This window comes from Geotrypetes seraphini, chromosome 13, assembly GCF_902459505.1.
Source record: "Geotrypetes seraphini chromosome 13, aGeoSer1.1, whole genome shotgun sequence".
Taxonomy (NCBI): Eukaryota; Metazoa; Chordata; class Amphibia; order Gymnophiona; family Dermophiidae; genus Geotrypetes; species Geotrypetes seraphini.
The window spans coordinates 53,694,305-53,719,531 of record NC_047096.1 but is presented as its reverse complement, the minus strand read 5'-3'; the positions used below and the strand labels follow the sequence as shown (position 1 = coordinate 53,719,531).

Sequence of the window (25,227 nt, the reverse complement as noted above, 5' to 3'; positions counted from 1 at the left end):
TTTCCTATGCACAAACCCATCATATTTTATTTTTTATTTGCATGGCCGCAGAATTGTTAATGCCTGCAAATGTGGTGTGCAGTAATGGTTTCTGAGCGACTTAACACCTGTGCTGAAACTATATCTGCAATGCTCAGCCAGGTGAAATACTTTCTGCATAAACCCCTGAATTGGGATGCACATTTTTTAACTGGTGGATTAGGAAGCCTGGCATTGAACTTAGGGCAGGGAGTCCTTTTAACAGATCATATGCTCTATGCAATCTTCCCCTCACCCTCACAGCTTAAGAAGAAAGGTAGTGGGGTAGGTGGGGGATGTATAATTCTGAAAATGATGATGATCCTTGCTCTTCACAGTTAAGTCCTCACTATTAATAACTCTAATCCTGTGCTTTGTGTATTTCATTCTTGTCCACTGGTCTTGATTAGACTAAGCTGTCAGGAATCAAGGGACCCTCTTTTCTGTGTTTGGTAGCACTACACGCAAGACCTCAGATTTTCTTGTTTTCAGAATTTGTACTGCTTTCCTAAATTTTCTTTCTCTTCTGTCCTGTGTAGTCACAGGTTTACTGTACACTGTTTGATTAATTTTGTGTTATTTTTCATTGTTGCCATTTTGATTACAATTTTACTTATTCACCACCCCCTTTTTAAATCTATTGTTAACTGCTTAGGGTTAAAAAAAAATTATATTAGCTGCATATCAAATAAAATGAACCTGACAATAATAATAACTTTGGCTGCCGAGAGAGAAGATGTTACATTAGCCCAGTGTATCTCAAACTGTGTGCCGAGCCACACTAGTGTACCTCCTGAGATGCCAAGTGTGCCACGGCACACTGAGGAGGATGAGAGGCACCTGCCAGCTGACTTCCCTACGCGGTACAGCGCCAGCGCTCCCCGATTCACCGAAGGCCTACATGTTTCCCCCTTCTCTCTAGCGTCTCTGGCTTCCTCCCAGTCTCACCTTTTAAAGCTAATTACAGCAGCCTGCAGAGGATCGCCGATAGGTAAAATGATTTTATTTTCAATGTAGTGATTGAAACGTGTCAGTTTTGAGAATTTATATCTGCTGTGTATATTGTGTGTATATGAAAAATGAATGGAAAAAATTGCATTACAATTAATAATAATAATAACTTTATTTTTCTATACCGCCACAATCTTGCGACTTCTAGACGGTTTACATTCAAGAGAGCTGGACATTCAGCGAGTTACAATATGCAGATAGTCAGAGGAAATACAGAGTTACAATATGCAGATAGTCAGAGGAAATACAGAGTACATCAACTTTAAGAATGCGAAAATATAAAATATACATTTCGCTAAGAAATTTCCAAGAGGACCTGTTAGGAAAAGGTTGCGAATTACCAAAAATACATCGAAAATTACAATATACAGTTTAAGAATTTTCAGGGGGGGACTTATTAGAAGAAATATCCCAAATTGCAAAATACAGTTTGATAAGGATTTCAGAGGGGGTATATTTGGGAACGAGAAAAGAAAGAAGTGTTCGGTGAAAATTCTATTTAGGTGATATATTTGTCGAATAAGACAGTTTTTATGAGTTTTCTAAAAGTATTATAGGTCAGTCTAGCTTTATTAATGTAGTTGTCTAGCCAGTGTTGTTGTTTGTTTGCTTGGTATGCGAAAGTTCTATCCAGAAAGATTTTGTATTTACAATTGGTAATGCTTGGGTATGCAAAAAGATAGCGGTTTCTGGTTTGTCTTATAGGGCTGTAGAATATGAAGTGAGATAGCAAGTACGTAGGAATTAGTCCCCAAACTAGTTTGAAACATATGCAGGAGAACTTGAAAATTATTCGTGCCTCGACTGACAGCCAGTGCAGTAATTTGTAGTAGGGGTGACATGGTCGCTCTTTTTTAATCCAAATATCAAGCGGACCGCTGTGTTCTGAATAATTCTAAGTTTCCTTACTGTTTTTTGGGGTATACCCATGTAAACGATATTGCAATAGTCCAGAGTAGAAAGCACTAGTGATTGCACTAGTAATCTGAACGATAATGGGTCAAAGTATTTTTTGATGGTCTTTAATTTCCATAATATCAGGAAACATTTTTTTACCACTATATTTGTGTGTTCGACCATTGTCCTATGTGGCACCCGGGGCCCATCATTTTTTGACACCCCCCCCCCCATGTAAAAAAAATTTTTTTTTTTTTTTTTTTTTGCAATAACCATGAAATGGAATAAATGGTCAGAATAGAAACAGGCAGTGAAAATTTTCTTTTATTGAACCTCATATATGTAACCATTATTCCAAACATAACATAACATAAATTATGTCTAAATTGTCATGACATTAGAAGTACATATGGAGTAGTTGCAGGTGATGCTTGGGACAGTTCTGATTGTGTTAGTTCGGTTTTATGTGTTTTTTGAATAGAAGGGTTTTTATTTCTTTTTGAAGGTTTTGCAGTCTGTGGTTGATATCAATTGGTTGTAGAGTTGGGGGTCGAGTGTTACAGCTCGAATGGCTAGGAGGTTGTCGAAAAGTTTTTTTCTTTTGACGTTTTTGGTTGGAGGGTGTGTGAATGGTGCACAAGTTCTCCTATGTCTGTTTGAAGTGGATTGAATTATTTAGCTGAAGAAATTAGTTACCCCCCATTCCACACACATTAATTCTCTTCCATTTTTGTTCCCATTATAAAAAACACTGATAAGTTCCCAGAAAAAAAATACATTAAAATAAGAAGTGAAAACAAAGGCCCCTACAGATGAGAACATAACATAAGAATAGCCTAACTGGGTCAGACCAATGGTCCATCATGCCCAGTAGCCCATTCTCATGGTAGCCAATCCAGGACACTAATACCTGGTCAAAACCCAAAGAGTAGCAACATTCCATGCTACCGATCCAGGGCAAGCAGACACTTCCCCCATGTCTTAATAACAGATTATGGACTTTTCCTCCAGGAATTTGTCCAAATCTTTCTTAAAACCAGCTACACTATCTGCTTTTACCATAACTTCTGGCCACTTCATTTTTAAGTTTAGATCTTTCCTTTCAAACAGAGACCTTGCTAGATGTCAAATACAGCACAAGGTAACTTCACATGGACTTAGCTGTGCAGGAAATGTGAATCTCCTCATACACCCACCATATAGTGCAAAAATGTGCAAAGGTCTGTTTTTTTCTTTCGATCACTACATAGCCTAATGCCACACAAGCAGTGCTGTTACAAACATATTCTGTAGGTCAATGCTAAGGATAACAAAGTTTCCTTCCTTGGACCAGAAGGAGATAAACCACTGGAAGAGATCCCAAAACAACACCCAAAGACCCACTCAGTGTGTGAATCAGTTGAGTGGAGTGGACTAACTGGGGGGTGGAAATGGGCCCGGAGTTTGCTCAGCAGAATTTCCCAGACCACCTCTTCCTCTCAACACATTGACACGCTGCCACCATCACCACTAGGAACACCTCACTGGGTAGGCCAGCTATGCTATAAACTTTATAAAACACATTATTATATTTTCTTATAAAGCACATATTTTAACTGACCTCTCTGACATCCTCAGCCTTTCCATTCACAAAAATAGAAGGAAGAAAAGTTCCCATTTCCTGCTGTCTCATGTCCCCAGCCTATACAATATTTTTTTTCTGCAGACCCTTCAAAAGTCTGACCAAATCCTCGTTTCACTTGCATTATAAAGTACTGAGGATGCCATCTCTCCCCAATCCCAGGTCCTAAAGACTAAGACAGTAGCGCCAACTAATGCTGCCAGATACAGGAAAAAAAAATTTTGATTCGATTCAGCCCTATTGAATTGGTTTTTCAATTCGATTTTCCTGCCCAGTTGGGTGATTTTTTTCAAAACTCCTGGTGGGTTTTATAGCTTTTTCACCCCCTTTGGCTTCTCCTAACCACACTGGCGCTGTGGTGTAAATAAAATAAAGAAACAAAAAGGACTTTTCCTCTTTCTGTTAAATCCTAGCTCACGTTTGCAGTCCAACACCAGCTCTGGCAGGATACACATTTCAAATCTGACATGTTATAATCACAAAACAGAAAATAAAATTAATTTTTCTACCTTTTGTTGTCTGGTTATATTTCAAATCTTGTTGGTCCAAGGCTCTGGTTTTCTTCTGATAACTTGCTTGCCAGGGTCTCCTTCTTTCTGCATGCTAACCATCCTTCTGCCAACTCTGTCCTCCCTTTCCATTTCCCTTCCCTTCCCAGGAAGTCTGGTATCTTTCCTTTTTTTCATCTCTCTCCACAGATCCACCTTTTCTTAAATACCCTTTCATCCGGCATCTCTCCCTCCTTCCCCACCATCCCAGAGTCCACCATCTCTCCGTTTCTTTTCCTAATTACCCTCCTATCCAGTATCTCTATCCCTCCTCCACACCATCCCTTGTGTCCAATTTCTCTCCCTTTCTGTTCCTTCCCTCCCTAAATCCCATGGTCCATCATCTCTCTCCCTCTCCTCTATTTTCAGACCCATTATTTCTTCCCCCCCCAAAGTTTGGCATATGCATGTCTCTTTGAACACCCCCTTCCCTCCGTGTACTTCTAAATCATGGTCCCCCCCCAAAGGCCTGTCCCCCCTTAAAGGTCTGCCTGTCCCACCTTGAAGGCCTGCACCCCCCTTGAAGGCCTGTCCCTTCCCCTTGTAGGCCTGTCCCCCCCTTGAAGGCCTGCCTGCCTGTCCCCCCCTTGAAGGTCTGCACCCCCCGAAGGCCTGTCCCCCACTTGAAGGCCTGTCCCACCCCCTTGTAGCTTCTCCCCCCCCCCTTGTAGGCCTGTCCCCCCTTGAAGGCCTGCCTGCCTGCCTTTCCCCCCCTTGAAGGCCTGCACTTCCTTGAAGGTCTGCACCCCCCCGAAGGCCTGCACCCCCCCGAAGGCCTGTCCCCCACTTGAAGGCCTGTCCCACCCCCTTGTAACTTCTCCCCCCCCCTTGTAGGCCTGTCCCCCCTTGAAGGCCTGCCTGCCTGCCTTTCCCCCCTTGAAGGCCTGTCTCCCCTTGAAGGCCTGCACCCCCTTGAAGGCCTGCACCACCCCCCTCGAAGGCCTGCACTCCCTTGAAGGTCTGCACCCCCCCCCCGAAGGCCTGTCCCCCACTTGAAGGCTTGTACCACCCCCTTGTAGCTTCTCCCCCCCTTGTAGGCCTGTCCCCCCCCTTGAAGGCCTGCCTGCCTTTCCCCCCCTTGAAGGCCTGCACCCCCTTGAAGGACTGCACCCCCCCCCCCGAAGGCCTGCACTCACTTGAAGGTCTGCACCCCCCCAAAGGCCTGCACCCCCCCGAAGGCCTGTCCCCCACTTGAAGGCCTGTCCCACCCCCTTGTAGCTTCTCCCCCCCCTTGTAGGCCTGTCCCCCCTTGAAGGCCTGTCCCCCCTTGAAGGCCTGTCCCCCCTTGAAGGCCTGCACCCCCTTGAAGGCCTGCACCACCCCCCTCGAAGGCCTGCACTCCCTTGAAGGTCTGCCCCCCCCCCGAAGGCCTGTCCCCCACTTGAAGGCTTGTACCCCCCCCTTGTAGCTTCTCCCCCCCTTGTAGGCCTGTCCCCCCCTTGAAGGCCTGCCTGCCTGCCTTTCCCCCCCTTGAAGGCCTGCACCCCCTTGAAGGACTGCACCCCCCCGAAGGCCTGCACTCCCTTGAAGGTCTGCACCCCCCCAAAGGCCTACACCCCCCCCGAAGGCCTGCACCCCCCTGAAGGCCTGCCTGCCCCCCTTGAAGGCCTGCACCCCTTGAAGGTCTGCACCCCCCCCAAAGGCCTACACCCCCCCCGAAGGCCTGCACCCCCCTGAAGGCCTGCCTGCCCCCCTTGAAGGCCTGCACCCCTTGAAGGTCTGCACCCCCCCCCCGAAGGCCTGTCCCCCCTTGAAGGCCTGCCTGCCTGCCTGCCACCCCCTCCCCCTTGAAAGCCTGCTTGCCTGCCCGCCCGCCCCACCCTGAAGGCCTGATGCCCCGACCCACCCCGAAGGACCGCTCGCCCCCCTGGCCTCCCCGCACCACCTATGAAGCAGCCGCAGCAGGATCGCGAAGTCAGCGTCAGCGATCCCTGCGCTGCTTCCTGCGCCACGGTCCCGCCCCTCCTCTGACGTCAGAGGAGGGGCGGGATTGCGGCGCAGGAAGCAGCGCAGGGATGCTGACGCTGACTTTGCGATCCTGCTGCGGGCTGCTTCACAGGTGGTGCAGGAAGGTCAGTGGGGCGAGCGGTCCTTCGGGGGTGGCGGGGGACTGAACGGCAAGGCCGGGAACACCCCCTTAGGGCTGGTACCCGGGGCGGCCCGCCCCCCCCGCCCCCCCTAGGTACGCCACTGCCCGAGGGGTTTCTCCAGGAGTTTGAGTATATCCCACCACTAACCACTCGGTATGATCTTTGTTAGGAAACCCTGTATCCAGTTCCTTGCTTTTCCATGATTCCTATTGCATCTAGGCAGTGTATCATTATTTCGTGATCAACTAGGTCGAAAGCACTTCTAAAGTCTAGTTGTAGGATAAGAGCACTTGTTCCTTTGCTGAATAGGCCATATAGGTGATTCAGGATCGAGGCTAGGACTGTCTCAGTGCTAAAGTCTTTCCTGAATCCTGATTGGTGTTCGTTTAGTATGTTGAATTTGTCTAGATATTTCACTAGCTCCACGTTGACCAATCCTTCAAGTATCTTGGTAAATACGGGGATGCTTGCTATGGGTCTGTAGTTGGTTTTCAAAGCTAGAGATATTTTTTTATCTTTTGGAATGGGTGTGATTAATATATGTCCCATTTTCTCGTGAAATGTTCCTTCCGTGAGAGTGGTTGTTATCCAATTGTATAATAGGTCCTTTTTAAAATCTAGTGTGGCTGTTTTCAGGGTCTTGGAGGGACATACGTCTAGGAGGCAATTTGATTTAGTATATTTATTGAAAAGGGTAAGAAATTGATGCCAATCAGGAGGTTTGAAGTGGTTCCAGATCATGTCTACTCTAGGTTCTTTTTCGAGGGGTCTGATTTGGAATTCGAAGTTGGATGCAGGTGAGGGTCTCTCTTACCTCTAAGATTTTGTTGTTGAAAAAGGTGGCCATGGTTTCTGCTGAGGGTATACATTCATTTTCCTGTAATAAGATTTGGGTAGTGTCAGTTAGATTGTTTACCAGCTTGGAAAGTTTTTTGCTGTTTGTTTGTGCATAATGTTTTGTTCGTTTTTCTCTAATCTGGTTTTTATAGTTTTTTTATTTTTTGTTTCCAGTGTACTTTGTCTTCTTTGTTTGTTTTTTGCCAGGTTCTTTCTAGTTTTCTCAGTTCCTGTTTTAGAGCTAGTAATTTAGAGTCGAACCATATATTTAGTTTCCTTTCTTTCTTTTTATATGTTTGGAATGGTGCTTTATCCCAGGACAAGCAGGCATGATATTCTCACATGTGGGTGACGTCATCTACGGAGCCCCGATGCGGAAGCATTTTCAAGCAAACTTGATTGAAGATTTAAGTTTGCTCTGCTGCTCCACGCATGCGTGCCTTCCTGCTCCACTAGGGGGCGCATCCCCTCGTGGTCTCCAGTTCAAAATTTTCCGCTGAGCCTAGAAGTCGTGTTTTTTCAGGCTCTGCCCCAACTGTCTTCTAGCACCGCAATTTTTTCTTGTTTTTTCTCGATTAAGTTGCTGTGTGCGAATTTTTCTTTTTTAACTTGATTCCTGCTTCGTTTTTCACCGACCCGGAGGCTTCCGTGGCCGCATGGCTACTCGAGCCGCGGCCACTTTCGATTCTATGTCCCGGCCTTTGACCGGCTTTAAAAAGTGCACCCGGTGCAAGCGGCTTCTTTCCATCACAGACCCGCATCACCGGTGCATCCTTTGCCTGGGGGCCGCTCATCCAACCGACTCCTGCCCCCAATGCGCTACTTTCCAGAACCGGGCCCTCCGTCGAAGGAAAGCTCGCATGGCGGATCTTTTCGCCCCAGACCAACCCTCTACCTTGGCCTCGAGGTCGGCCCCGGCCTTGACCTCGGCCCCGAATACCTCGGCATCACCTCGAGACTCGACCCCGAAGTCCTCGGGACAACAGAAAACCTCGGCTCCGGGTAAGTCCCCTCTTCCCTCTTCAGGTTCCTTACCATCAAAGAAACCAACCTCGGGGACACCGGCGACGCATGGCGGAAGCCCCATGCTTACAGCCCCGGCGAAGCCCTCCAAGCCTTCGGGCCGTGCCTCCACCACACGGGAATACTCTGATACGAGGTCGCCCCCAGTGGAGTGCACCGAGGCAATGGACATGCCTTCGATGCTGTCCGTGCCTGTCTTCCAGGACCTACTCCGAGCAATGATCTCGTCGGAGCTGTCCGCTGCAATGGCCCATCTACAACCGGCCTCGACCTCGACCCCGCATGTGCCAGACCAGCCTGAGCCTCGCGTCGAGCCACCTCGGGGAAAAGTGCGCAAGCTCCGCCGCATCTCATCCTCCTCTGACTCCTCGCCGAGGCACCCGAGGCGCTCTCCCTCCACAGAGCAAAACGTCGTGCTAAACCGACAGAAACCTCGAACCGCCATACCTCCAAGAAGGCCCGGAGTTCCCCCACTCTACGAGGCCGTTCCCCTACACCTCGTACGGGACTGCTCAGGGTGGCGGAGTTATCACTCTCCAACCCGCACATCCTCCGAACTCCCCCTCGGACCGGGGCTCCGATCCGAGGTGTCAGGCTTTCACCGAGGGAGTCCGGGTCGAGGTCACCGATTCAACATCGATCGGTACCCCGAACCCCGGCATCGTCTCCGAGGGGCTCCTCGAGACGTCGGAGATCCCCGACCCCGGAACACTTTCACAGCGCTTCCCCGGTCTCGGAACGTGGATCGGAGCGAGAACCTCGATACTCGAGGGAAGCCTCCCCGTCCTTCTCCACCCGACGGATGTCTCGTTCACCGACCCCACACGGGGCCTCGGGAACATCCCGCCCATCCTTCACTCGCTTTGTCCAGGACATGGACCACGCTTTGGACTTAGACCTCCAGTCCGACTCCAGATACTCAAAGGAGTACCTAGCGGAGCTGGACATGCCATCACTGCCCAGAGAGTCCCTTCGCTTACCGCCTAATCCGGTACTCCAACAGGCTTTCTTCAGGAACCTGGAGACCCCCTATATGGTCACAGCCGTCCCCTCCAAAATGGAGGCCAAGTACCGTACGGTACCCTACCCGGGGTTTGAACAACCACAGCTCTCCCACCAGTCGCTGTTGGTAGAATCGTCCCTGAAAAAGGCTCACCCCTCCCGGGTCTCAGCTACGGTCCCCCCAGGTCGGGAAGGCCGAACCCTGGACAAGTTCGGCAGGAGACTATATCAAAATGCGATGATGGCCTCTAGGGTGCAAAGCTACACTTTCACCTTCACATCCTACCTCAAACACCTCATCGGACTACTGAGAGCCTTTGAGACTGACTTACCAGCCTCCCGCCAAGGAGCGTTTAGCCTGCTTGTAGAGTCCCTCTCCAACCTACGCCTCCATCTATTCCACGCGGCCTACGATGGCTTCGAACTCTCCTCCAGAGAGGCAGCCTTTGCTATCGCCATGCGCCGACTAGCTTGGCTGCGCCTGGTCGACATGGACCCCAACTTACAGGACCGGTTGGCTAACCTACCCTACGTGGGAAAAGAGCTGTTTGACGACACTATCGAGGCGGCTACAAAATGCCTCTCTGAACACGAACGCTCATTTGCCTTCCTTGTCCGGCAAAAGCCCAAACCGCCCGCGTCCAGGCCATTCAGGGCCCCTCCGCGCCGCTACCCGCAAAAATCCACCCCTGCCTTCTCCCGGCCTCCGCCCAGGCGTCCGCAAACCCACCACCGGGCCCCACCCAAATCCCAACCGTCTGCAACTACCAAACCATCCCCGTCCTTTTGACAGGATACGCGGAAGGGGACTGACCCCCTCCGCCAGAGTTCCAGGCTCCCTACCTATCGGGAGCCGCCTCAGAGCTTTTTACCCTCACTGGGAACAACTCACGTCGGACGCATGGGTCCTTGGCGTGATCTCATCAGGATACTCTCTCAACTTTCGAGCCATTCCCCCAGACAGCCCCCCAGGGAAGTGCCTTCCCAACCGAACGCTGCTACCACAACTCCTCTCAGAAGCTCAAGATCTGCTTCGCCTGAGAGCGGTGGAGGAGGTTCCCCCCGACCAACAGGGGAAGGGCTTCTACTCCCGTTACTTCCTGGTACCGAAGAAAACGGGAGACCTACGCCCAATACTAGACTTGAGATGACTCAACAAATTTCTGGTACGGGAAAAATTTTGGATGCTTTCCCTACCGACCCTCTACCCCCTGATCGAGAAAGGCGATTGGCTCTGCTCCCTCGATCTGAAGGAAGCGTACACACATGTTCCAGTGCACCCTGCTCACCGCAAGTTCTTGCGTTTCCAAGTAGGGGACCTGCACCTACAATACCGAGTCCTCCCCTTCGGCCTAGCATCGTCACCCCGGGTCTTTACCAAGTGCCTCGTGGTGGTCGCAGCTGCCTTACGCTCCCAGGGCCTTCTTTTATTCCCCTACCTGGACGACTGGCTGATCAAAGCCCCGTTCAGGGAAGGGGTTATCTCAGCGACCCAACAGACTATTATCTACCTACAGAGTCTGGGGTTCGAGGTAAACTTCCCAAAATCCCAACTGAGCCCCTCGCAGTCCCTGCAGTTCATCGGGGCCACGCTGGACACGGTTCGCCTCCGTTCCTTCCTCCCCCCTCCACGTCTAGAGGCGTTAGTAAATCTGAGTCGAAAGATCTCACTGCTACCCTCTGTATCAGTTCGACAGATGATGACTCTACTAGGCCACATGGCCTCCACCGTCCACGTCACACCATTCGCCCGTCTCCACCTGAGAATCCCTCAATGGAACCTAGCCTCTCAATGGCGTCAAGATCGGGACTCGATCGATCGCCCCGTGACAGTGACTCCTTCTTTGCAACGATCGCTCTGCTGGTGGGCCGACTCTTCAAATCTTTCCAAAGGTTTGCTCTTCCTCGCCCCCCCCACACAACAAGGTCCTCACCACGGACTCATCGGAGTACGCTTGGGGAGCCCATCTGGATGGCCTACGCACTCAAGGGATGTGGTCAGCAGAGGACCGTCGCTGCCACATCAACGTGCTAGAGCTTCGGGCCATCTATCTCGCAGCTGTAGCTTTTCAACATCTGCTCCACGACCGGGTGGTTCTCATCCGAACCGACAACCAGGTAGCAATGTACTATGTAAACAAACAAGGGGGAACAGGGTCTTGGCCCCTCTGCCGGGAAGCTCTGCGCCTCTGAAAATGGGCAATCTCCAACAACACCTTCCTTCGAGCGGTGTACATACAAGGAGAACAAAACTGTCTGGCGGACAGACTCAGCCGCCTCCTCCAGCCACACGAGTGGTCACTGCACTCTCAGACCTTACGACAGGTGTTCGAACAGTGGGGGACACCACAAATAGATCTGTTCGCATCCCCCCACAATCACAAACTGCCTCTCTTCTGCTCCCGGATGTACTCCCCGGACCGGCTCGAGGCTGACGCCTTCCTCCTCGACTGGGAGGGAAGGTTCCTGTACGCGTTTCCACCGTTTCCTCTGATCCTGCGGACACTTGTCCACCTGAAAACATTACAAGCCACCCTGATCCTGATTGCTCCTCGCTGGCCACGCCAGCCTTGGTTTTCCCTCCTACTTCAACTCAGTGTCAGAGATCCACTGCCTCTGCCTCGGTTTCCCTCTCTACTATCACAGGGTCAGGGTTCGCTGTTACATCCCAATCTTCAATCTCTTCATCTGAATGCTTGGTTTCTTTCCCCCTGACTTCTCTCCCCGTGTCTCAATCAGTCAAGGAGATACTGGAAGCCTCTAGAAAAACCTCGACGAGAACCTGCTACTCCCAAAAGTGGACCAGATTCTCAACCTGGTGCTCCTCCCACAGTCAGGACCCGGTGTCGGTCCCCGTTCCTCTGGTCCTTGACTATTTCCTTCAATTATCTCATTCCGGCCTAAAGACCAACTCCATTCGAGTACACCTCAGTGCGATTGCGGCCTTTCACCAGCCCCTGGAAGGGAAAGCCCTCTCGCTCCATCCCTTAGTCTCTCGCTTCATGAAGGGTCTCCTGAATGTCCACCCTCCTCTCAAACCTCCTCCGGTGGTTTGGGACCTCAACGTGGTTCTGGCTCAACTAATGAAACCTCCATTTGAGCCCCTAGACCAGGGGTGTCAAAGTCCCTCCTCGAGGGCCGCAGTCCAATCGGGTTTTCAGGATTTCCCTAATGAATATGCATGAGATCTATTTGCATGCACTGCTTTCATTGTATGCTAATAGATCTCATGCATATTCATTGGGGAAATCCTGAAAACCCGACTGGACTACGGCCCTCGAGGAGGGACTTTGACACCCCTGCCCTAGACAAATGCCATCCAAAATTCCTCACTTGGAAGGTAATTTTCCTGCTTGCGCTCACTTCCGCTCGGCGGGTTAGTGAGTTACAGGCTCTGGTAGTGGACCCACCCTTCACGACAAGGTGGTACTCTGCACTCATCCAAAGTTCTTGCCTAAAATAGTATCTGATTTTCACCTCAATCAGTCCATTGTCTTGCCTGTGTTTTTTCCCAAGCCCCACTCTCATCCCGGAGAGGTGACGCTCCACACTCTTGACTGTAAGAGAGCGTTGGCCTTCTACCTCCAACGCACTCAGTCACACCGGAAAGTCCCACAATTGTTTTTGTCCTTCGACCCAAACCGGTTAGGTCACCCAGTCTCCAAGCGCACCTTGTCCAACTGGTTGGCCGATTGCAACTCCTTCTGCTACGCTCAGGCTGGTCTCGCGCTGCATGGTCGAGTAACGGGACACAAGGTCCGAGCAATGGCAGCCTCCGTAGCGTTCCTCAGGTCCACACCTATCGAGGAAATCTGCAAGGCTGCCACGTGGTCTTCGGTTCATACTTTCACCTCCCACTACTGTCTGGACTCACTGTCCAGGAGCGATGGCCGGTTCGGCCAATTGGTTTTGCGAAATCTATTTGCTTAAATTGCCAACTTCCCTCCATCCCTTTTCAGTTAGCTTAGAGGTCACCCACATGTGAGAATATCATGCCTGCTTGTCCTGGGATAAAGCACAGTTACTTACCGTAACAGGTGTTATCCAGGGACAGCAGGCATATATTCTCATAACCCGCCCACCTCCCCGAGGTTGGCTTCTTTGCTAGTTAAGTGAACTGGAGACCACGAGGGGATGCGCCCCCTAGTGGAGCAGGAAGGCACGCATGCGTGGAGCAGCAGAGCAAACTTAAATCTTCAATCAAGTTTGCTTGAAAATGCTTCCGCATCGGGACTCCGTAGATGACGTCACCCACATGTGAGAATATGTGTCCCTGGATAACACCTGTTACGGTAAGTAACTGTGCTATTCGGTCTAACACTTCTTTGCTAAACTCTGCCCATCTAGTTGGGAGGTCCTGTATTTCCTCGATTTTGGGTTGTAGTTCGTAGTGGGCCCAGAATTCTGTTGGATTTATAGTTCCTTTTCTGGTGATTGTGGTTGGTTTTGGGATTTTTCTTTTGTATTTTTGTTGGGGTGATTTTTTTTGCCAATGTATATCAAAATTACATATGTAGTGGTCCGACCAGATGCATTTATCCCAGGTCCTTGTGTTGTAATGGATTTTTGGGTTGGGGATTTCTTTTTGCGAAAAAGTAACTATGTCTAGTTGGTGGCCTTTTTCGTGTGTTTTCTCTGGTTTTGGTATTATAAAACCGAGGGTTTTTAAGAAGGTGTTAATTTCTATTACGTCAGGTTTTTCCACTTGCTCCAGGTGGACGTTTACGTCTCCCAGTAGTAGATTGTACGTTCCTTTTATGGTGTTAGTAGTGAGGTATTTGTATAACTCTTCTCTGCCATTAGTCCACTGTTTGGGGGGAATGTAAAATATTGTCACGGTTGGTGCCTCTTCCAGTTGGGTGTTGGTGACCTTGCAAGTTAATATTTCTAGGTCTTTAGTGGTTTTTGAGTCTATTTTGCTATAATCAAAGGTTTCTTTTAGAATTATTGCTATGCCACCCCCTTTTTGCCAGTTTCTAGATAGAGGTATTATTTTGAAACCCTGGGGTAGCATTTCTTTCATAATCGTGTCAGTGTCTGATACCATCCATGTTTCAGTCAGAAATAGGAAGTCGGGGTTTGTTTGCGCCAGCCAATCTTGTATTATTTGTTCTTTGTTCATGTAGTATCCCTTGAGATTATCGTACTTAGTTGCGGCTAGTGTTTTAATGCATTCTGTTTTTTTCAGTTTACTTTCCTTGGTTTTGTTTCTATGGGGTTTGAAAGAGTTGTGAGTTCTATTTAACACAGGTATTTGTAATGGGCCTTGCTTTGTATATTCATATAGAAATTGATGTGGGCCATTTGGTTTGTTTGTCTTGGTTGGTCTGTGCCAGGAAAAATGAATAGGGATTGGTTTGGGATTTTTTTCATCGTTACACCAGCTTCTATAATATTTTAGATAACGTATCACCAGTATCAGGAGATAGTTGTTGAAGGTCGCCATTTATGGTTAATGAGTAGTGTATTCGGGTGAATAGGTGCAGTCAGTTATAGAGGAGGATATATAGTACTATCAATGTTGTGCAAGAATATCAGCAATGTCAGGTGCAATAGTAGGTTGCTAAAACTAATCAGGATATTTTGGAGTCACAGTGCTATCAATGCTATACAGGAATATGCAGAACTATCAATGGTATACAAGAGTATCAGCTGTAACAGGTTGTATATGATTATCAGGATATTTTGGAGTCAAACAATACTATCAATGCTATATAAGAATATGCAGAAACTATCAATGATATACAGGAGTGTCAGCATTGATAGGTGCAGTATAGCGATGTCAGCGTTAGTGGTTGTTAAACTTATCAGGATATTTTGTCGCTTCACAATATAGTGATTGAAACGTGTCAGTTTTGAGAATTTATATCTGCTGTGTATATTGTGTGTACATGAAAAATGAATGGAAAAAATTGCATTACAATTAGTAAAGGGCAGAGCTTGGGTGGACCTAGGGAGGTCTGTGGTTGGGGTACTCGGTTGATATTTGTTAGACTTAGGGGGTACTTAGCTTGAAGTAGTTGAGAAACACTGCTGTAGGCAATCGGCTGGCGCCAGTGCCTCTCTCTCTCTCCAGCACTCTTCCCTGCTGGCACCCCCTACTGGCTTCTCAGGGCCCATCTGGAGGGCCTCTGCACATGTGTGGATGTTGACGTGATCATGTCTTGCATATGCGTGATGTCATCACGGTGACATCCGCACTCCTGGGTGCTTCAAGCCATAGCCACTACCTTTGGTGTGCCCTGTCTCGAAAGTTTGCGAGACTGCATTTGCCTGTAGACAGGCCACTTTTCTTCCCAGGCAATGCTTGAAGGGATTTAAGAGCCCTGTAACAGTGGAAGCTCTGGGTGCTGGTAAAAGCTAGGAGAAAGGCATTGTAAATTTCAGCAAGATTTGTTTGATTTAGGCGCCCTGACCTGGCTCCATATGTTTCTTCTTGCTGAATCCCCCTCCTCTCTTTAGTGCTGGTAATCAGCTGAGTGTGCGCAGGCGTATCTCTTCGTCTCTCCCTGCCCCATGGCCTCTGCCCCTCCTTATCTCCCATGCTGTCTCATGTCCGCCGAGCCTTACTAGATGCTGCTGCCTGTCTGCAGTCCCAGCAGCACCCCTGGGTTGGGAAGCCGTGCAGCCCTCTTCCTCTGCAACTTCCCTTCATGGGCATTGTGGATTGGAGCCAGTGAGTAGGATTAGTCCTTCTGGCTGCTTCTCGTTGCTCCACCAGAACCTAATGGGGGTAGCGAGGGGAGAGGTTGGATTTCCCCTGTTCCGATCTGGAATCCGACTTGTTTCTTCCTCTGCAGAGCTCCCACACCGCTTCCTTGATCTTGTGCAAGAATTTGCCAGGAACTGATCTATCCACATTGAAAACAGGTACCTCATTTAGATGTGTAAACTTGCTGCTAGCAATCAAAGAAGGTGCTTAAAAACATGAAAAGAAATCCGGTCTTCTCTTCTGTATAGGGAATGAAGAGTTTATTTGATGCTTGATGTTTTAAACTTGCAGCTTTTGGCTTTCAGAGAATGATAAGGGGAGGGGCTGGCCTTACTCCTTGTTTAATTAGAAGCCGTTTCTGTAATTGTGATCCCTGTTGCACAAAAACTTTTTTTCCTGAGCCAGTAAGACTCATTAAAGCAGTGTTACTGTCATGGAAAGCTCCCCTCCCGACGCAAAAAAGGGTTCTCCATGGTTGCTAATGATCCTCATGCTAATGCATTAGAAAGAGCATTCCATATAATGCACAGCAACAAATGCAGTTTTAGCGCACAAATTTTGATGGCAGGGTCTGAGCTGTCGTTGCCTTACTTTCCTGTCACTGCCTGAGTACTGATTGGCTCAAGCACTAATAGGAAAAATAAGGCAAGAGCTCAGACTCACCACTGAAAAAAATGTCCCTGAGTCCCCCCTCCCACTGAGCTCAAAATATTGTGAGCCTGGTGGTCTAGTGATGGGTTCATAGACAAAACCGCGGAAGACAAAGGCGCGCGCCGACAACTGAGCGCAAGATGGAGGCGCGCGCCGAAGAAAATGACAGTTTTTAGGGGCTCCGATGCGGAGTTTTGTTGGGGAGCCCCCCCACTTTACTTAATACAGATCGCTGCGTGGTTTGGGGGGTTGTAACCCCCCCCATTATACTGTAAACTTAACTTTTTCCCTGTTTTTAGGGAAAAAGTGAAGTTTTCAGTAAAATGTGGGGGGTTACAACTCCCCAAACCCCCCCAACGCCCCCACAACGTGACACGATCTGTATAAAGTAAAGCATCGGAGCCCCTAAAAACAGTTATTTTCTTCGGCGCGCGCCTCCGCACTGTGCTCAGTTGTCGGCGTGCGCCTTTGTCTTCCGCGGTTTTGACCTGACACCCTAGTGATGTGAACCTTAAGGGCAAGGATCCCCACCCTTCTCTTGATGACTGGCAGGAGGGATGCCGACTCCCTCCTGCTGGTAGGTTCACTTTTTCAAAATGGGGAGGGGAGGGGCTTTAGTCACTTGAGCCAATCAGGGCCTTAGACCCCTCCCAGTGTGTACCAGGACGGCCTGCCATTTCCACTAGACCATCAGGATCATTACTATCTTTTGGGCTTGGCGAGAGAGGGACTAGTGTGAGAGCTTAGGTGGCTTGGCAGGAGGAGGGACCGGCATTGAGAGCTTGTGGGTCTCAGTGAGAAGAATGGAAGGGGTCATCTTTATTATTATTTTTTTTAATAGACGCAGCTCTTGTGTGTATTGTGCATGCACAACAGCTGTGCCCATTAAAAAAATGAAGCAAAACAGCTGATCGGGGATTCCCTTGCTGGCTCCAAAGCAGGAACAGACAGAGGATGCCCCGATTCAAAGCCTGCAGCCACTGCTCTCCCCTCTGCCAGTTCTTAGCTTATTACAGCTGGGTAGAGGGAAGGAGAAGGGAAGCTGCAGGCAGGAGGAGGATCTGTGCCTAGTGATTGCTCTTCTGAACAGGTGCCAGGCACATTTCCTCCCCTCTTTTACTGGTGCTGCTCCGCACAAATAGCATGCATATAATTTGCCTGCTATTGTGCTGAGCATCACCAGTAAAAGAAAAATTGCTCTAACCACAGGTTGTTGTTTTTTTTTTTTTTTAAATCATATGCTATGCCTTTATCCAAAAGGAGAAATTGGATTTACCCAACAGAGAGGCTAGGCCAACAAGAGGCAAGGCTCACTGAGGGCAAGATTCTCAAAACTTTAACGTATTTGCTAAACTTTTCCGGCGGTTTAGCCTGCACGCATTTTAGCGACGGATTATCAAAACAGATTATCTCTGTCTTTAGCGAGGTTTCTAGCAGTCTCCGACAATGGAATGCAAATGTGCTCTTTAACATTGAAATGAGCCCTCTGGTGGATTCTTAAAAATTGCCAAGGCATTTTGGAAGAGTGACGTCGGCTTTTGGCAACAAAAAGCAGCGACTGGTCCGGGGGTGCCGTTACACTTGTGTTTTGATTGGCTAATGAAAAAAAAAAAAGGTGTATCTATATGTTTCATAAGTGGAGGGTAATAAAATCTCGCTTCTTTTGAGTTTATGGGAGAGACGGGCATGTTTCATGTGTGCTTGTTAAAAGCCAACTTTTCTTCTTGAGCGCGTGTATGATACCCTTGCCTTGTGTGTTTCTGGCTGTGGGTCATGATTAAATTTTACATAAAAACCAATTACAATGTTAACACTCAAACCTGCACAAGAGTCCCTAATTAAAGATAATACTAATCTCAGGAAGAAAGTGGAAATACTCGAAAATAATTCCAGGAATAATAATTTGAGACTTATTAATTTTCCTAGAGTAACCACTGTCACTCCTAGGGAAATGTTAAGGAGATATTTGACAGAAATTTTGCAAGTTTCTGAGGAAACTGTACCACCATTTACCTTAGTTTACTATTTACCAAATAAAGAAGGGACTCAACCTCAGTCTAATACAGTGGTGCCTCGCATAACGAACGCCTCGCACAGCGAACGCTGCGCACAACGAACTTCATGTCTTGCTTCCTACAACGAACTTCGTTTCACACAACGAAGTCGCCCGAGCTGCATCCTTCCGCGCAGGCACTGCGCTTAACTGCCCTCTCTCCGCCTGGCTCCCTGTGCAGTGGCGGACCGTCGGCTCGCAGGGGCCCGGCGCCTACTGCTGATGCGTTGGGGGGGGCGGAGCTACTCTCGCCGCTTCCCCGATGGTAGAAAAAAAAAAAAAAATGAACAGTTAAGTCCCAGTTTTTGCCGCTGAGACTCTGCCCTCTCTCACTGTAAAATTAGACTCTACTTAGTCTGTCTTTAAATTTAAAAAATGTGTGTTGTTTTAAAAAACAATTATGTTTTTAGATGTATCTAAATAAAAATAATAACAAAAAATTTATCTTTTTTTATGTCATCTTAGCATATTTTATGCTACAGAACGAATTATTTTTTTTAACATGTATTGTTATGGGAAAACGCGTTTCACATAACGAACTTTTCGCATAACAAACTTGCTCCTGGAACCAATTAAGTTCGTTGTGTGAGGCACCACTGTATATCGGAACTAAGACCATTGAATGTGACCACAATGATTGTGACTTTAGCTCTTGCATTGGATAAAGTATGGTTATTGAGACTTTTCTTTAAAAATAAGCAGAAAGAGTTTCTTGGATGTAGAGTACAAATGTTTCCTGATTTTTCAAGAGAGACTCAAAAGCGTCGTAGAGAATTTTTACTTTTGAAATCTGGAGTCACCTCTTTGGGAGCAACGTTTTACTTGAGAGATCCTTGCAAGTGCATTATTTGTTACCGTTCAGTCAAAGATGTTTTTTTTTTAACCTTACCAGTTAACTGCTTTTCTGGCCTCACATCGACTGGATAAAGAGAAAACATCTTTAGCTCAATGATTTATTTAAGCAGCTCCTTAATCTCAGTTTTGTCTGTAAAAGTCTAACTTGTATAATTTTCTTTTCTATAGTCTCGCTTACGTAATCTTGGATTCCGTTTTGTGGACTTGAGTTTGGATAGTTGAAAGAATTTTCTTAAGTTTATTGTGATTTTTTTTTTTGATATAAGTAATAATTTCACTAACCAACTTTCTGTACAAGTGAATATTTGGAACATATTATTAATAGATGCATACATGTTTGCATTGTGCACCTAGGTGCCTGGGTATTGGATTATTTGCATCAATAAAAATTGTTTGAACTTAAAACCAATTACAATATTTGCCTGAATTGTAGTAGTTTTTTGCTGATAAAAGTCAACGTAGCTCCCCTCCCCAATGGCATTTTTCAGCATGGGGGGGTGTTTGGCCGGCTGCGGGCAGGGAGAAGGGGGCCATTGGCACCGATGGCAGGAGGGACCGAGCATCCCTCCTGCCATTTTTGGGGGTTCTGGGAGGGGGGAAGAGATGGAGCGCTTTGTTGGGTGGAAGAGAAGCTTTTTTTTTTTTTTATTGGCCAGATATTTTGCTTGTGTGAGACATGCAAAATATCTGGCCCATTAAAAAAAAAAAAAAAAAGAAAGAAAAAAAGCCGGCAGAAGCTTTGACAGGAGGCTGCTTCGCCTGTCACTACTGTCGGCGCTCTGCTTGGAGAGTTTGCATGCAAATGATTTGCACTTCCGTGGAAATCATTTGCATGGGAAAAAAAAGATAGTGAATCAATCGCTGTTTAAAAATCGGCCAGAGAATCGGCCAACAACGATTGAATTGCTATCTTTAGTGAATCTAGCCCTTTAACCCTGTAGACCAGAGGTGTCAAAGTCCCTCCTCGAGGGCCGCAATCCAGTCGGGTTTTCAGGATTTCCCCAGTGAATATGCATGAGATCTATTAGCATACAATGAAAGCAGTGCATGCAAATAGATCTCATGCATATTCATTGGGGAAATCCTGAAAACCCAACTGGATTGCGGCCCTCGAGGAGGGTCTTTGATACCCCTGCTGTAGAATGCTTGAAAATAGAATAAGCAGCTGAGGTGTGAACTCAGCAGAAAGAGATGTTTAAAAACAGCAGATTCAGCCTTAATAGAGGTTTACGTTTTTTTCATTCCAAGAGTATGAAAATTTAAGAACAAATTCTTATTAAAATAAGAAAGAAAAGGGACCTAATGTATAAGACCAAAGGGGACACCATAAAGCCCCGAAGAAGGCACAAATAGTTTGGAGGTTTATCAAACTTTTTGTTAGATTAGGGTTGGAAACTGCTGACAGTTTTTCCAGCCTATTCCTCTTCTGTAATTCTGTACCGCTGACTCTTAAGAGCAAGGTTTACTAATATTTTTTCTTGCCCATTAATGTGTTTTAATGTAATTTAATGCACATTAAATCAGGGTGCCCACCCCTGTATTAAATGTTGTTACCAGCCAAAGATAATACTGTGTAACAAGGTTGTACATGTTTGAATGGAACCAATGGCTGGGGCTCTCTTTGTGGTTTTAAATGAAGCATCTGGATCAAATTACATTTCAGTTAATATAAGAGTTTGCATTTTTCTAATTTAATTAGGCAGCTTCCTGGACTGACTCCTTCTTGCCGATACTTTGCCTTTAAACCTCTGAAAGAATAATAATCCAGGGAAATAATAAATAATAATCACTGTCTGAAGATGGCATCTAATAAGGGGTATAATTTCTACTCAGTGACCTTATTACTTTTTCTTTGAACTTTGTTGAGAGGAAGAGCATACACAAGGCTTGCTATTTATAGGGATGATACTTAATAATCGTTGCTCTGTAATGCTGTGCTCACTGGTGCTTTATAAATCCTAGAAGTGGGGGAGAGGCCTTGGTTCAGTGAGATTGGATATAACCACTTATATAAGCATATGAAGTCACTTTGCAAGGAAAAAAAATAAGGAATAGAGAAAAAAAAATGAAGAGTTGAAAAAGAAACAAATACAGTTGACAGAAGAATTGAGAGAAGTTAGGTAATGAAGAAAGAAGTATGGTTGGAAATTGAGAATGGGTGGTAAGGGTCTTTTAAGGTTGCTTTGAGTCTCCTGCGGCCACGTGATAGCAGGCTTCATTTAGCCTGTCTGGAAGTAACATAGTAACATAGTAGATGACGGCAGATAAAGACCCGAATGGTCCATCCAGTCTGCCCAACCTGATTCAATTTATTTTATTTTATTTTATTTTTTTAATTTTATTTTATTTTTTAAATTTTTCTTCTTAGCTATTTCTGGGCAAGAATCCAAAGCTTTACCCGGTACTATGCTTGGGTTCCACCTGCCGAAATCTCTGTTAAGACTTACTCCAGCCCATCTACACCCTCCCAGCCATTGAAGCCCTCCCCTGCCCATCCTCTACCAAACGGCCATACACAGACACAGACCGTGCAAGTCTGCCCAGTAACTGGCCTTAGTTCAATATTTAATATTATTTTCTGATTCTAAATCTTCTGTGTTCATCCCACGCTTCTTTGAACTCAGTCACAGTTTTACTCTCCACCACCTCTCTCGGGAGCGCATTCCAGGCATCCACTACCCTCTCAGTAAAGTAGAATTTCCTAACATTGCCCCTGAATCTACCACCCCTCAACCTCAAATTATGTCCTCTGGTTTTACCATTTTCCTTTCTCTGGAAAAGATTTTGTTCTACGTTAATACCCTTTAAGTATTTGAACGTCTGAATCATATCTCCCCTGTCTCTCCTTTCCTCTAGGGTATACATATTCAGGGCTTCCAGTCTCTCCTCATACGTCTTCTGGCGCAAGCCTCCTATCATTTTCGTCGCCCTCCTCTGGACCGCCTCAAGTCTTCTTACGTCTTTCGCCAGATACGGTCTCCAAAACTGAACACAATACTCTAAGTGGGGCCTCACCAATGACCTGTACAGGGGTATCAACACCTTCTTCCTTCTACTGACTACGCCTCTCTTTATACAGCCCAGAATCCTTCTGGCAGCAGCCACTGCCTTGTCACACTGTTTTTTCGCCTTTAGATCTTCGGACACTATCACCCCAAGGTCCCTCTCCCCGTCCGTGCATATCAGCTTCTCTCCTCCCAGCATATACGGTTCCTTCCTATTATTAATCCCCAAATGCATTACTCTGCATTTCTTTGCATTGAATTTTAGTTGCCAGGCATTAGACCATTCCTCTAACTTTTGCAGATCCTTTTTCATATTCTCCACTCCCTCTTCGGTGTCTACTCTGTTACAAATCTTGGTATCATCTGCAAAAAGGCACACTTTTCCTTCTAACCCTTCAGCAATGTTACTCACATACATATTGAACAGGATTGGCCCCAGCACCGAACCCTGAGGGACTCCACTAGTCACCTTTCCTTCCTTCGAGCGACTTCCATTAACCACCACCCTCTGGCGTCTGTCCGACAGCCAGTTTCTGACCCAGTTCACCACTTTGGGTCCTAACTTCAGCCCTTCAAGTTTGTTCAACAGCCTCCTATGAGGAACTGTATCAAAGGCTTTGCTGAAATCCAAGTAAATTACATCTAGCATATGTCCTCGATCCAGCTCTCTGGTCACCCAATCAAAAAATTCAATCAGGTTCGTTTGGCACGATTTACCTTTTGTAAAGCCATGTTGCCTCGGATCCTGTAACCCATTAGATTCAAGGAAGTAAACTATCCTTTCTTTCAGCAACACTTCCATTATTTTTCCAACAACTGAAGTGAGGCTCACCGGCCTGTAGTTTCCTGCTTCATCCCTGTGACCACTTTTATGAATAGGGACCACATCCGCTCTCCTCCAATCCCCAGGAATCACTCCTGTCTCAAGAGATTTATTGAACAAGTCTTTAATAGGACTCGCCAGAACCTCTCTGAGCTCCCTTAGTATCCTGGGATGGATCCCGTCTGGTCCCATCGCTTTGTCCACCTTCAGTTTTTCAAGTTCTCATAAACACCCTCCTCTGTGAACGGCGCAGAATCTACTCCATTTTCTCGTGTAACTTTGCCAGACAATCTCGGTCCTTCTCCAGGATTTTCTTCTGTGAACACAGAACAGAAGTATTTGTTTAGCACATTTGCTTTCTCCTCATCACTCTCCACATATCTGTTCCCAGCATCTTTTAGCCTAGCAATTCCATTTTTTATCTTCCTCCTTTCACTAATATATCTGAAAAAATTTTTATCTCCCTTTTTTACATTTTTAGCCATTTGTTCTTCCGCCTGTGCCTTCGCCAAACGTATCTCTCTCTTGGCTTCTTTCAGTTTCACCCTGTAGTCCTTTCTGCTCTCCTCTTCTTGGGTTTTTTTATATTTCATGAACGCCAACTCTTTCGCCTTTATTTTCTCAGCCACTAGGTTGGAGAACCATATCGGCTTCCTTTTTCTCTTGTTTTTATTGATTTTCTTCACATAAAGGTCCGTAGCCATTTTTATCGCTCCTTTCAGCTTAGACCACTGTCTTTCCACTTCTCTTATGTCCTCCCATCCTAACAGCTCTTTCTTCAGGTACTTTCCCATTGCATTAAAGTCACTTTAAGTATCGTGCGGCCGCTCTCCACTTTAGCCGTTATATCAAACCAAACCGTTTGATGATCGCTACTACCCAGGTGAGCACCCACTCGAACATTAGAGATATTCTCTCCATTTGTGAGGACCAGATCCAATATCGCTTTTTCCCTTGTGGGTTCCATCACCATTTGTCTGAGCAGAGCCTCTTGAAAGGCATCCACAATCTCCCTACTTCTTTCCGATTCCGCAGACGGAACATTCCAGTCCGCATCCGGCAGGTTGAAATCTCCCAACAGCAGAACCTCCTTTTTCCTTCCAAACTTTTGGATATCCACAATCAGATCCTTATCAATTTGCTGCGATTGAGTCGGAGGTCTGTAGACTACACCCACGTAAATAGAAGTTCCATCTTCTCTTTTCAGAGCAATCCATATCGCTTCTTCCTCTCCCCAGGTCCCTTGCATTTCGGTCGCTTGGATATTGATCTTTACATAGAGAGCTACTCCTCCACCTTTATGACCATCTCTGTCCTTCCTAAAAAGATTATATCCCGGTATGTTTGCATCCCATCCATGTGATTCACTGAACCATGTCTCTGTGATAGCAACAATATCTAGATCTGCCTCTAATATCAGGGCTTGCAGATCATGAACTTTGTTGCTTAGACTGCGAGCATTTGTGGTCATCGCTTTCCAGCTATTTTTCAGCGATAATCTCCTTTTTTGTATGGATTTTTGTGTCGTTTCACTTTCCATTGCAATACTAAGAAATGATTTGCTGATATTGCTTATGTTGCAGCCTTTACTACTATCACATCTTTTCTTTTGCTGGGGGTGGTCTCTATAATTGTCCTTCGTACATACACCACCCCCACCTCCTAGTTTAAATGCCTAGAAAAATATTGTCTAAATTTCTCTGCAAGGTTTCTTTTTCCTGCTGTAGTAATATGTAGCCTATCAGTGCAATATAGTGTAGATCTGAAAGTCTAAATCTTGAGGAGTAGCATTCCAGAGACAGGGTAAGCAGAACAAAAATGCGTTCTGTCTTGTAGCATCAAGTCGGGCTGTGGAGGAGTGAGATAGTAATATAGTAACATAGTAAATGACAGCAGATAAAGGTCCATCCAGTCTGCCGATGAAAACAAAAAACTGTGGATACAGATGTTCTGGAGATAATTTATTATACACTGACATATAAAAACATGAAAATTCAATTAAAAAAGTACAATGATAAAAATCCAACCGGACCCTACACGGTCCGTGTTTCGGCGAACACGCCTTCCTCAGGGGTCCTAAA

At 46.7% G+C, this 25,227-nt stretch overlaps 1 protein-coding gene across 8 annotated transcripts in view; it reads left to right on the top strand.

Moving 5' to 3' along the window:
* ST3GAL4 (ST3 beta-galactoside alpha-2,3-sialyltransferase 4) overlaps positions 1-25,227 on the top strand; it is a 434,440-nt gene that overhangs the window by 2,949 nt on the left and 406,264 nt on the right. The window contains exon 1 of one of the 8 annotated variants that reach the window (XM_033917739.1): positions 15,719-15,917. The exons of the other annotated variants lie outside the window; for them this stretch is intronic. The gene's annotated coding sequence lies outside the window, so the exon portion shown is untranslated. Of the gene's footprint in view, positions 1-15,718; positions 15,918-25,227 lie in introns of those variants that run through there. 8 annotated transcript variants of the gene reach the window in all.